Source organism: Theropithecus gelada, chromosome 14 (assembly GCF_003255815.1).
Source record: "Theropithecus gelada isolate Dixy chromosome 14, Tgel_1.0, whole genome shotgun sequence".
NCBI lineage: Eukaryota > Metazoa > Chordata > Mammalia > Primates > Cercopithecidae > Theropithecus > Theropithecus gelada.
The window spans coordinates 21,037,530-21,050,472 of NC_037682.1; the positions used below are offsets into that span (position 1 = coordinate 21,037,530).

At 53.1% G+C, this 12,943-nt stretch overlaps 1 protein-coding gene across 2 annotated transcripts in view; it reads right to left on the reverse strand.

The window, feature by feature from the left end:
- The window catches only part of CD82 (CD82 molecule), a 54,608-nt gene extending 41,907 nt beyond the window's left edge, over positions 1–12,701 (reverse strand). Inside the window, exon 1 of one of the 2 annotated variants that reach the window (XM_025356066.1) lies at positions 12,564–12,701. The gene's annotated coding sequence lies outside the window, so the exon portion shown is untranslated. The remainder of the gene's footprint in view (positions 1–12,563) is intronic. The other variant, XM_025356067.1, reaches the window with a different exon arrangement.
- Positions 12,702–12,943: the final 242 nt, after the last annotated feature.

A 12,943-nucleotide genomic window follows, 5' to 3' on the forward strand; every position in this document is an offset into this window, starting at 1 on the left:
GGAAGACAGGGGCTCAGAGAGAGGCTGCCTCCTTCCCTGGGCGACCCAGTAAACCAGGCACTACACCAAGAGCATATGGGCCTGGAGAGCCTCCAGGTGTCCAGAGGAAAAGGGGACTATTTGTTCCCCAGTAGGAAAATTGATATGTAAATAAGCAGCCACTGGCCTGACCCAAGCCTCCTGGGAGGCCGCCCTCAGGTCGCCTGGGCCCCATCCCCTGGTCTCCTGTTTGCCGATCATGTGTGATCCTGAGAACACAGGAGACAGAGTTATCTCTTTCTACAGATCTGGAAATTGAGGCTCAGGGGGGTTAGTAATGTGCCTGAGGAGGGTCACAACTTGGAACTGGCAGAGTCTGATTAAATCAGCCTGATTCTGTCCCTGTGCCCAATCCTTGGCCCATTATCCACCGAGGACACCCCCTACCTAGAGCAGATATAGTTCAGGCCTTAGGCCAAGCCCAACCAGGCCCCCCACTAAAGGGGGTCGGGGTGGGTGGCGGCAGAACGTAGCCTGAGCCCACTGCAGGGAAGATGAGGGACTGGCATTTCCTGGGTGCCATGAACCCCCAGGCGCCAGTGCTAGATGTTTTGCACTTTATCTCCTGCAAGTATCAGAAGTTATCAACAAGGAAAGTAGCTTTCTTACTTTCCGGTGAAGGAAACCAGGGTTCAGAGAAGGTAAGTGACTTGCTGAAAGTCACAAGCCTAAGAGTTCCAGGTCTGAGGCTAACCTTTCCCTAGCATGCACAGACTCAGCTGCACACCCTGCCAGACCCTGCAGGGGCTTGGACCCACACCAGCCACAGGCCCTGCTCTCATGCCTCACTGGGGAGTTAACCAACCCGGTCAGCCAGTTCGCCCACTGCACAGAACCTGAGAGAGTTGAGTTGGCTTGGCCAGAGGAGCAAGGCTTCCCCGAGGGAAGAAAGTGGCTGGAGCCAGGTGTGGAAGAATGAGGAAGACTTAGGAGGAAGTGATGGCATTCAGGTGAAACTGCAGGGCCCAGGCACCCATGTGTGAGAGACTGGAAAATTCTGCATGACGTATTTTAGAAGAAAAGCACAGTTCCCAGGAGAAGCAAGCAGCTGAGCTGGGAGGAAAACCTGGGCTGAACCCCTCCTTCCCCTCAGCACCAAGGACCTCATGTGCAAGGCCTGGGCAGGAGTCAGAAACAGAGACAGCCTGGGCCACCCTGTCTTGCCTCCCCATGGGTTCTTGGCCAACAGCAAAGATCCCAGGCCAGCCCTTTCTGGGATCCTGGGCCCCTTGCACCCAGGACCCACCAGCCCAACTAAGAGCCCTGGGATCCTTCATCCTAAGGCTGAGAAGAGAGAGAAAGAGTTCTCCCGTCTTCGGGGCTGGGCCCAAGATGGGCCGCAAAGACAACCCAGGTTCCAGTCTTAGCTCTTGCACCATCCCTCAACTGCCCGCGGGATTCTGGGCAACTCACTGCTCTGTCATCCTCATCCTCTGTGAACATGGGCTTAGTAATAATGCCCGCCCTATTTCACAGGGTGCTGGAAGGCTTGAGGGATCGGGAATAAGTACATGAGAAAATGTCCACTGCCAAGAGCTATAAAGCATAAGGGATCATTATGAGAAAGGAGGACTCAGATGTCCCAAGCCGGGAAGTGACTTGCCCCCAGGCCACACAGCTAGGCAGTAGTAGAGCAGGATTTGAAAGGGGTCTCCTGCTGACCAGCCAGTGCCCTCCCACTGCACGACCCTGAATCCCAAGAGAGCTTTGACCCTCGGGCTGACCCTCTCTGCGTGGATGGCGGGTGGGGCGGAGGCTGCTTACTCCACATGCTGGCTCCCTCCAGAACAGGACCTGTTGCCGTCCCAGACCAGACCCCAACCTTGAGTTCGAAATCAAAAGCCCAGCTCTGCCCCTTTCAGTTCTGTGACCTTGGGTAAGTTGTTTCACCTCCTGGACCCTCGGTTTCCTCATCTATACAATGGGACCTGGTGTTAACCCCTACCTGAGGTGGCTGACCTGACATCATGGCTGCAAAGTGCCCAGGATAGGGCCTGGCACACATTAGATGCTCAATAACTGAGGCTTCTCTCTCCTCCCTCTGTTGTGCCTGCCGGGTGAAGCCCAGGTTTGACAGGAGAAAGCTCCTGGCTTCCTGGAAAAGCTGCCCAGAACACTAACTGGGAACATAAACTGCTGGAGAACACTAGACCTTGGAAGAAGATCACGTTACTGAAGAGTTAGTCGGGGGATAAGAAGTGGAGCAAGATCCCAGCGCAGAGATGGTGTGGAGGAACCTGCCTCCCCAGGCCCCTCACTTGGGGCCAGCACAGTGGTCAGGGAAGGCCTCTCCGCTTCCACACCAGACCTGCACTGGAGAAGTTGAGGTGGGGAGCGTGAGAGGGCCAGGGTTCCAGTACTAGCCCTCCTACTTTCAACATCCTCAGACACAGCAGGTCACCTGTCAGAGACTCAATTTTCCTTTCTGTAAAATGGAGATGCAGATAATCCTCTTGTCCTTCTGCACAGAAAGTTCCCAAAGGACACATGGGAGAAGGGGTGGTGAGGTGGGGGCAGGAGGGGAAGGTAAGTTCAGGCCTCACAAGATGAGCCTTTATTAAACAGGACAAGGTTCCTACTGTCAGCAGCACCAGGAGCCGAAACTCACCACAGAACCCCACCCCGCCCCATCCCACTACTTTACTGGTACCCAAAGTATGGTCCAGGGCCAGCAGCTGCAGTGTTCCCTGGGAACATGTCAGCAATGCACATTCTCAGGTGGTACCCCAGACCCACAGAATCAGAAACCTGGGGGTGGGGCCAAGCAATCTGTGCTTTCACAAGCTGTCCAAGGGACTGATGCATGTCAGAGTTTGAGAACTACCGCAACACCCACCACCCACTCTGGAGAAACTTTCCCCCACTGACTCATCTTCCCACCTCCTCCTTTCCAGGAGACTGCTGGGGAGGAAGGAGTCACTGCGGGGAGAGGTCATTAAATAGTAAAGAGAGTCCATGATTAGTTAATGACACCACAGGCTCCCAGAGAGGAGAGGGTCAAAAGTCAGACTGTAATTGAAGAGAAAACACTCCCCTATATCTATCTGCCTTTCTCCATCTCCTTCTCTTTCACAGATACACATACCCTAAAAGCCTGCTCCTCCTCCTCCTGTGGGTAGGCTAACTAGAACCAGGGACAGAGAGAACGCTCCCCCACCAGTAGGGCTGAAGCGAAATTGGGAGACTGGTTAGGGTGGGAGATTCTGGTCCTCTGGCCTTGAGTTTAAAAACCATCTGACTTGGAAAGCCACTTCTAGGAATTCATTCCATGGAGCTCATTAGAGTTGAGTACAAAATATACATAGGGACAAGGCGATCATTATAGCAAGGGGAATACTAATGAAAAATTCAAAGGGCCTAAATGTGCAACGGCTGGGGAATGCTTAACCAGGTCACAGCAGATTCCTATGGTGCAATACTACAGAGCTGGGAAACTTGCTGGATAATGCTCAATCACATGGGAAAACCCTCCCTATACAGCGTTCAGTCAAAAGTGGCAGTGCAGGAAGTGGTTTGTGTGGTACAATCCCAATCTTGTATGTGTGTGCTTTTTTTTAAGGCCAAAACACCAAACTGTTCACAGCAGTTATCTCTGAGCAATTATTTCCTCCTGCAGGTCTGTTCTTTACCGCCTGAATTTTTCCACAAAAAAAAAAAAACAAAACAAAAAAAACCCTCTTTCTTCAATAATCAGAAAGTTTGGGGGGTTTCAGAAAGTTTGGGGGGTTTCTTGGGGTAGCCATTTGGTTTAGATAAAGTTTTTAAAAGAAAATATCTCCTTCCTATGTCAGAATCGCTGGCCTGGGGTCTTCTGCTACAAGATTTGGTTCCACCAGGGAGTTTCCACATTGTGTGTAATTCCAACAAGCAAGATCAGGATCAACATGGGGAAGCCAAGGGTGGGTAGGTTTGCTCAGATTCCATCCCCTATTTTCTAAGAGTCAGTTCTTTCCAGAAATAAAAAATCATGAGCTCTCCAAGACTTGAGGTGCGTGAGCAAACGCTGGATGTGGTCCATGGGATCAGACTGGGCAGGTAGGTTGACTGCATGGAGCACAGAGCTGCTCACACCACCAAGACCCTGTGACTCTAGACATAAGCCCTCAATTTTGCCCTCAATTCTATGCCAAGAGCACCCAGGTCAAGGCTGGGCTCAGATAGTCTCGGTACCAAGACTGCAGAGACCTAAGGCCTCTGCTGACCCCCCACCAGAGCTCCACACAACCCTGGAAAGCTCCTTCACTCCAGACTGGGGACCTCAGCCTTCAGAGAGGAAGACCCCCTGTCATTTCCCCCGAAGTGATGACAGGAACAGCCTTTGTTCATCATCACCACCCTTATCCTCTGGTTTCATTGAGGGTGCACTCTTCCCTGGGTCTGCCACGAAGCATTTTACCAGCATTATCTCATTTAATCCTCATAAAAACCAAGGCTCTGAGAGGCCAAGAAACTTGCCCAGAGGTGAGCAGATACTGTGCCCATAGCTTGGTCTGGCTGACACCAATGCCTGAGAAGCTAGAAGAACCCCAAGCTGTAGGCACAGCCCCAGTGGTTCCCTGACTGCAACTTGCAGGGATCGTTAGGGATTCCTATATGCACAAATTTTGAGAACCATAATGCCATGCTATACCATGTCCTGGCAAACAAGGAGACCTGCTCAACCCTGCCAGGAGAGGGTGTGGGGCAGAGAAAGCGGATAAGAGGGGCTTTCAGATGGAAAACAAGTGACTAGTTCAGAGTAGAGGACACATCCTCCCTGCCTCAGTTACCCCACTGCTGTGTGTTCAGAAAGGCCAGGGGTCAGGGAGGTGGGCTACCTACATGTCCAAAGGTGACTCAAGGCCTAGACACTCACTTGCTCCATGACCTCAGATAAATCAAACCTCCCCTGCCGGTTTCTATTTCCTCTATATACGATGATGTCTCATAGGTCCCATTGCAAAAGCATTCTAATATTCCACTTTTTAAGACAGTGAGTGGGAGATGGTTTTCCAACTGTACTAGTAGAATGTACCAATTGTTATTATTACCAGCAACAACAAACATTTATTGAGTGTTTACTTCATACCAGGTATCATTCAAAACGGTTTATGTGTACACGTGGGAACACAGACTCCCCTCTCCATTTGTTTCCCAATGGAGGGACCTCTGTCAGGGAAACACCTCAGGCCTTGCTCCGCTGCCAGCCCCCACCCCCTACCCCCCCACCGCCCTCTGGCTTCACGCCACGCCCCAGGCGGCTTATGATTGGCTCGTCTTAGAGACACATAGGGCAGGCTCAGTGGGGCCCTGCCCCTCGAAGAGCCAAGTTGCCCGCAGGGAGAGTTCTGTCTGGGCTGTTGTCTGCTCCTGCTGCCTGGTCCTGCAGGAGGCTGGTTCCTGTCCAGCACTTCCTGTGGCGGGACGGGTAACTCTGCCAGGTCCAGGACAGGCCAGCCAGCAAGCCCTCTGGGCCCCAGATCTAAAGCCACGTTCTTCCGTTGGCTTCCATTTGGGGCTCTGTCTTCAATGTGTGTTTAGCTCATTTAACCCTCACAGTAGCCCATCCCTATTTCACAGATGAGGAAACTGAGGCTCAGAATGGTCATTAAGGCACTTGATCTCAACTACTGTTCAAAAGCTTTCTAAACACCACCCAACACTCAGGGCGTGTCCACTGCAGGGGAAGGCAGATTACACTTCTATTCTATTACACTCCTCTAACTCTTGTCTCCCAGCCTGGGTGGTCGAGGGCCACAGACACGACCACAGGCACTCCCTCCAAGTCTTCTGAGGCTTGACAAATTGATATTCACTTCAAACCAACATCCCATCCCTCCTTCGAAAAAATATGATTTATTCACAAAAAGAACTTCAATGTAATTCCAAGTTCGTATAATACATTTTTTGTTCAAATATGTATGGTATGTTTTTTATAGCTTCATTGTAGGAATGGGTTCTTTTTTTCTTGAGCATAAAAAAATATGGGCTCACTGTAGATTTGGAAAATAGGGGAAAGTAAAAAGATAATAAAGGTCTATAATCTAATCTATATAATTGCATTTCATAACGGGTACATTACATGTAGTTGTCTACATTTTGGCCTGATTGAGTAGAGTTGTAAGGGAGCAGCTCTGCCATTCAGTCTCTGCAATGGTTTAGGGCAGCAGCTGGGACCTGCCCACCTACAGCCTTCCTTCCTTCCTAGACTGCAGGAGAATAAGCCAGGCCCCCAGGAGTCCTTCCCCTGAATAAAACCCTGCAGCCGTCCACTGTGGCATCACATTGTGCCTCACTTACAAAATCCAAGTGCAGCAAATGCAAGATAATATAGTTTTGTAGCCCAAGAAGGGCTATAACTTACCCAAGGTAACACAGCAAGTAAAAGATGAGCTGGGAACAGAGCCCAGGTCCCCTGATCTCCAGACTCAAGCTCTTCAAAGACTTACAACCTGCTTCCTATTAATAGCACTACCAAAAACACCGAGCACAGTAGCTCATGCCTGTAATTCCTTTGGGAGGCCAAGGCTGGAGGATCACTTGAGGCCGGGAGTTTGAGACCAGCCTGACCAACATGGTGAAATCCTATCTCTACTAAAAATACAAAAATTAGCCTGGCGTGGTGGTGCATGCCTGTAATTCCAGCTACTCAGGAGGCTGAGACACGAGAATCACTTGAACCCAGGAGGTGGAAGTTGCAGTAAGCCAAGATTGCACCACTGCACTCCAGCCTGAGCAATACAGTGAGACTCTGTCTCAAAAAAAATAAATAAAAATAAACGCTACCAAAAACAGCAGGAATGTACATAGCGCTAACTATGTGCCAGGCACTGTTTTAAATGCTTCATGTGTATTAGCTCGTATATCATTCTCAGACAACCCTATGAGATGAGTACTATTGTTGTCTCCATTTTATAGATGCTGAAACTGATGCACAGAGGGGTAAGACACAAAGTCACGCCCTGCTGGTAAGTAGCAGAGGCAGGAATCATCCTTAGGCAGTTTGATTCCAGAGTCTGTGATCTTGCCTAGGCTTTCTTCCCCACTCCCCTGGGCCCAAGCCCAGCTGGGACTCAGGAAGGCTTCTGGAGCACTTGCTGCCTAAAAGGAAGAAAACCAGCCTAGAAGTCACCTCTTTTGGCCAAGGTCACGCTGTAGTTCCATGGCAGAGCCAGGATTTGAACCCGGGCTTCCTAATGCCCAGCCCTCAGGGCATTGTTCACTTCTATACATTGACCCTGAGATCCAAGGCCCAGAACTCTGAACAGCTCCCACACCAGATCACCCGTCCACAAGGCAGGGAAAGTCAAGGGGGAGAGAGAAGGGGCAAAAGCCTCCCCTGCAGGGTAGGAGGCCAGAGGGGAGAGTAGGGCTTCCCAGAGCTGCCCACCTGGGGGTCTGCATGGATGATGTCCAGGATGGGCTTCCTGGAGGCCACCATCCCATTTCTCCAGGCCCCAGCTTGAGTCCCCATAGGATAGCAGCACCTTCTACAAACAACTGTTGACTCCAAGATGCTCTTTCTGGCTGAGTCAGAGTTCACTAAAGGCCAGAGTGGCCCCTCACTGGGTTGGGGCTGAAGGAAGTCATGCTGCTCCCCTCTCAGGAGGGTAAAGGCCAGGCATCAGAAAAGAAGCAGAAGCTCTGCCGAAAGCAATCCCAGGACAGATAGCGCGTTCCCATCTCCCTGGATCCAGGTTGCAGAAGTGGGGCCCGCGGACCTGAAGCGCCGGGCAGCGGCATCCAGGTCCTGCTTCCTGGCTCTGCCTTTGCCAAGGAGTCACCTGGTATCTGGCACCAAGCTGGGTCCTGCTGATACCCCCGACCCCACCCAAGAGAACCACTTACCTATTCATTCAGTCATCGATCCCCAAGTGCCTGCTGTGTGCCAGGAATCAGAGATACAGACAGGACAGGGCAGTGCCTATCCAGGAGAGCTCGTGGAAACACGTCACACGCCACAAAGCGACAGTGTAAACAAGCACAGAGGAGAAGGTGAAGGGCAAGGAGGGGCTTGGGAAAAGCAGCCAGCGATGTTCAGACCTACTGCCCCTCAGGAAGCTGAGTGTCACAGTGAGGAGACCCAGCCGCCCCCAGGAAGAGCCAGAGAACCCCACATAGCCAGACATGACTGCCGTCTTGGGGCACACACGTATTGGAGAGGCGCAGAGGCCCTGTGCAGAAGGAAAGTGTTCTGGGAATGTCCCTGGGGGCCTGAGAAGGAGCCTGGCACCAGCCTTGAAAGACCAACTAGACGCAGCAAACAACAACGGCTCTCCTTTATCGAGCATTTACTATGTGCTAGGGATAACAATTCTAAGCGTTTCATGTGTACTTTTTTGTCCTCTGCTCATGCCCTATGAAGCCATGACCATCATTATCCCCATTTGCAGGTTCAAAAACTGAGGCTCAGAAAGGGTCGCATAGCTAGAAATTGGCAGGGCCAAGATCTCAACTCTAAAGTCCAGTGCTTTACTGCCATGCCGTACCATCATCTCTCTAATCTGTGAACAGGCAGAAGGTAGATAAAGGTGCTTCAGGTGGGGGAAACAAGGTAAGAACAGGGAGGCAGGATCAAGTGCTCTGTCTGAGGGGAGCTGCCCAGCTCCACTGTGTTGGGGTTGTGTGTGTGTGTGTGTGTGTGTGTGTGTGCGCGCACTTCTGAGTATGGGTGGGTGTTCACAGATATGCCCTATTTTGCAAAGGATAGATGCCAGGTCCCAGAACTCCCTGGGAGCCAAGGAAAGAACGGGGCATCCGCAAGTCAGGGAAGGAATCCCAGAGAGGAGACGGAACTTATCTAAAGTCACACAACACACAAACAGCAGAGCAGGAGCCAACTCCAAGGACCAGAACATGGGTCTCTTTCCTCTATCAGCTGCCTCTCCTTGTCAGCACAGTGAATCAGCTGCTGACAGGAAAACCACAGTGGAGGGGAAGCCCGGGGGTGAGTCAGGAGCCAGCCAGCCTCCGAGAGACAGCAGCTGGGCCTGTTGCAGAGGCCCCAGGTCTGTGGTTGTCTGCCTCTTCTCAGGGCAGCGTCAGGGGCGAGGGGAGCAACACGTCCCACACCACTCGCTCCATGTTTACCTCTGGGCTTCCCCTCCCAGCTCCTCAGACCCCGGCTTAGTGGAGGGGAAGCGGGTGGGTAGGGCAGTTCCTGCTAAGATTAAATGGGTCCTGTCCCACGGAGAGGCCCAGGCCAAACAGTCCAGGCTCTTCCCTCCCTTCCCACCTCTCACAGAGCCAGCTTCTGGCCGTTTGATCTTCTTGATTAAGTCATAACCGCCCCCCGTGAGCTTCCCGTGGGGCGGAGGAAGTGGGTATAACGGTTTGGAGCAGAAGGCCAAGGCCAAACCAGAAGCAGGGATGCCAGCTGGCCCCAGATGCTCCAAATCCAAAAGAACACTCAGGACTTGGGGCTGCTCAGCTATGGGTTGAGTGGGAACTGTCTGGTCCTTCGGGGAACCCCAGGGTAGAAGGGGATAGGTGATGGGAGATTCCAGGCTGTGACTCTAAAGTGTGAGGCCTCAAGACAGAGGGGGCCACCCCCACATAGCAGAAACTTCAGAGGAGCCCAGGGAAGCCAAAATCCTGCCCCAGTCCCCCTACTGTGGGAAACTTGTACCTTGACTGCTCACCCACTGCCAGAGATAGCACATGGTGACCTCTCACCCCTATCCTCCCTGGGCTGGGATGGGAAGGAGGGACCAGCAGGCACTTCTTCCAACCACCACGCCCCCCACTCCCAAACTTACTGCTGGCTGGCACAGGCTCCCACTTTTTGGCCCAGATGCCTCCCCTTCATGGGCAACCCCCCCACCTTGTAGCATTCATCACCCTCCCAGTGCCCCCACCACTCACCCAATCCAGCCACCTTCCTGAGCCCCTAGTATGTACCAGACAGGATGGGGAGGAGAAAGAAGTGCAAAGGTGCTGAAACAGTCCCCTTCCACCCCTCCAGTGGCGCCTTCGCTATCCCCATGGCTGGTGTCTCTTCCTTCACTCCCAATTGCAGACATCCCCAAAGCCACCCAGACCCCTTCTTCCCTGTCACTGCAGCCATTGGTTCATTATTCCTTGACTGCTGGATCCTCCACCCCAGCACATCTGGCACAGACTGACTTTCCTAAAGTGCTGCTCTGTTGTGTCACTCCTCTCCTCAGAAACCTTCAGTGGCTCCCACTTTCTGCAAATCAGATCCAAAGTTCTTACCCTGGCATTCAAGGCCCTCTGTAAGCTGATTCCACCTACTGGTCCCACTGTGTATCCCCGCACAGTCCCAAACTTCAGCCAGAATGAGCAACCTAGCAGTTTCTTGAGACTTCTCAGGACAGGTTGACCTCCCTGCCTCTGCCTAGGCATTTTCCTCTCCCCAAGACACCATCTTCATTCTGGGTGCCGAAATCTTCCCAGTCTGTAAGGCTCTGAAGATCCCTCTAATCCTTTTTTCATTTATCTTGCATCAGAGTCACTGGTATTCTTGTGTAAGCCCCTTCCTGGATGGTAAGCAACCTGAGGGTGCAAGCCTTATGTGGTTGCTTGTCATTCATCCAGCGGGAAGGGGAGGTGGTGATGGCGAGGGCTTTCTTTTAAGGCTCACTAGGTAGGCTCTGTTGAAATGAACGTCTCCTCCTCCCCACCTCAGGCACCACCTACCAGACCCTCTCCCTCCCCACCATACCAAACTCCAGTTTATGCCACTTCAGTGCTTGGAGAGACTGTGGTCCCATGTTGATCCAAGCCAAACCAGACCAGGAGCCCAGGCAGAAAGTCCTATTCAAGTCTCACCCCCTCCAGGAAGCCTCCTTACCCCCACCCCCTGCCCTGGCTTCTCAAGTGTCTCACTCTTCTGAACACCTCCCCCTGCCCTACATACACACACGGTCTCCTGCACACAGCGCAGCCGCCAATCCATCTCTGTCCCACAGCACTTTCCAGTTTGTTCCATACTGTACAGCTTATCTCCCAGAAGATGCAGGGAGCCAACATAATGCAGCACCTTCAGTGTCCTTCGGTGCCCAACCCGGCTTACATATCAGGTGCCCACATTGCCCCTCGCCTCCATCCCAAGCCAAGTGTGCAATGGTATAGCTGGATTCCAGCCACTAGGGCAGCACAGACCCATGAAATCTCATCTGGTCATAAGCCCTGGGTGTGACTGATCCTCTCTACAGGGACATGGTAGGGATGGGGGAGCCCTCATTGTCAGCAAGTCAGGTCTGGCTAGTTCACCTCTGTACCTCTAGCTCTCTCTAGCATATAGTAGGTGCTCAGTAAACATTTTTAGACGTATTTAACTCAACACTCACCAACCTCAAGCAACATTACAGAAAACTCAGCCACTCTTTGTTCCAGATGACACAGTCCTCATCCCTTAAATAGAGTGATGTTGGTGGCAGGTGGCAATTTCTGGCTCTCACAAGGTCAGGAGGGGCTGTAGCCAACCCCATCTCTCCAAAAAAAAAAAAAAAAAAAAAAAAAAAGGCTTATTCCGCATAGGAAGCAAGCCCATCACCTGCCCATCCGCATCAAAGCAGCTGTCACGGACGGAGGTCTCACTGGTTTCCTGGCGCCTTGCTAAGTAGTGTATACACAGTATTCTATTTAGTGCTTGCTCCTGCCATTGGATATTGCCATTATCCCTGTTTTACAGGTGAGGAAACTGAAGTTTGGAGGGGGAATGGAATCCAAATCAGTTTGATCCCAAAGCCCAGGCCCTTGACCACAGAACTAGGCTGCCCCACTACTGGGGCCCAGCACAGAGCACCCACGGCCACCAGGAACAGAACCTGTCAGCCAAGAAATTAACCCTGGGTATGCTGCAAGAGCCACTGGGGCCCTGGGCTTGACTCTGGGCGCAAGGATTGGTGGCGTTTTCTCTTCTCTTCCCCAGTCACCAGTGTAAGAACTGTTCCCGTTTCCAACCCCCTGCTCAGGCCAGCTCACCTGGAAAAGCCCCACTGCGTTTCCAACTTGAAGTCTTAGGGGGTCCGACTCAGCTGAACTGTCAGAAATTGTGGGAAGCAGGTGAGGCGGGAAATGGAACCTCCTTGCTTTGGCCTCCTCTTCCCCAGAGTTCATGGGTTACGAGCCCCAACCGAGGAACCAGTGCACTCTTTAAAGCAATTCGCTTCTCTTAGTCCCATTTTGCAGGGAGAGAAACTGCAGAGGGCAATGCGATGGGAACACCTGTGGCGACCTGCAGCCTGCGCTCACCTGCCAGCTCTCACCTTCCGGCGTTTTAAGTGAGAAAGGGCAACGGCAGCGTAGAATTAATCTGGTTCACTTCCTCCTGCTGGAACCTGGGAGGTCCAGAGCCGGGTGGAGGGACGGACCCAGGATCACGCAGCTAGTGCAAGCCCGAGTGTGAGAACTGGGGGTTCAGGACTGGGGGCTAAAGCTCCTTTTCACCCACCAGCTGCCCCGACCTGTCACTAGTTCCGAGGAAAGCTGTCCTAGACGGACCGCAGAAGCGGGGGTCAAAACTAACTTTGCCTCTGGTTGTCGGGCAGGCTCCCCAGGCCTGCTGCCCCCTTGCTCACCTGCTGGTTCTGCTTTCTGCTCCGCGCTGCAGGCCCAGCGTCGCCCGCTTGTGCCCCAGTCAGTGTCGGACTGCGCAGCCCTGGGCTCAGTCACTCCTCGGCCCCCTCCTGGCTGCAGCCGGGGAACGCCGCGGACTCGGCAGGCCCCGCCCCCCCGGGGACACGCCCCCTCGGCGCCCCTCCGCCGACCCCGCCCCCGAGCCCTTTGAGAAGGCGGTGCGCTCCCGCCGGCCAGGCCCCGCCCCCTATGGCCAGGCCCCGCCCCCTATGGCCCTACCCCGACCAGCCCCGCCGCCGGGCCCTGCTGGAGTTGAGTCCCCGCCCCTCTCCCCGCCCCGCTACGGCTTCTCTCTTCTATCCCGGCAGCCCCGCCCCCAGGT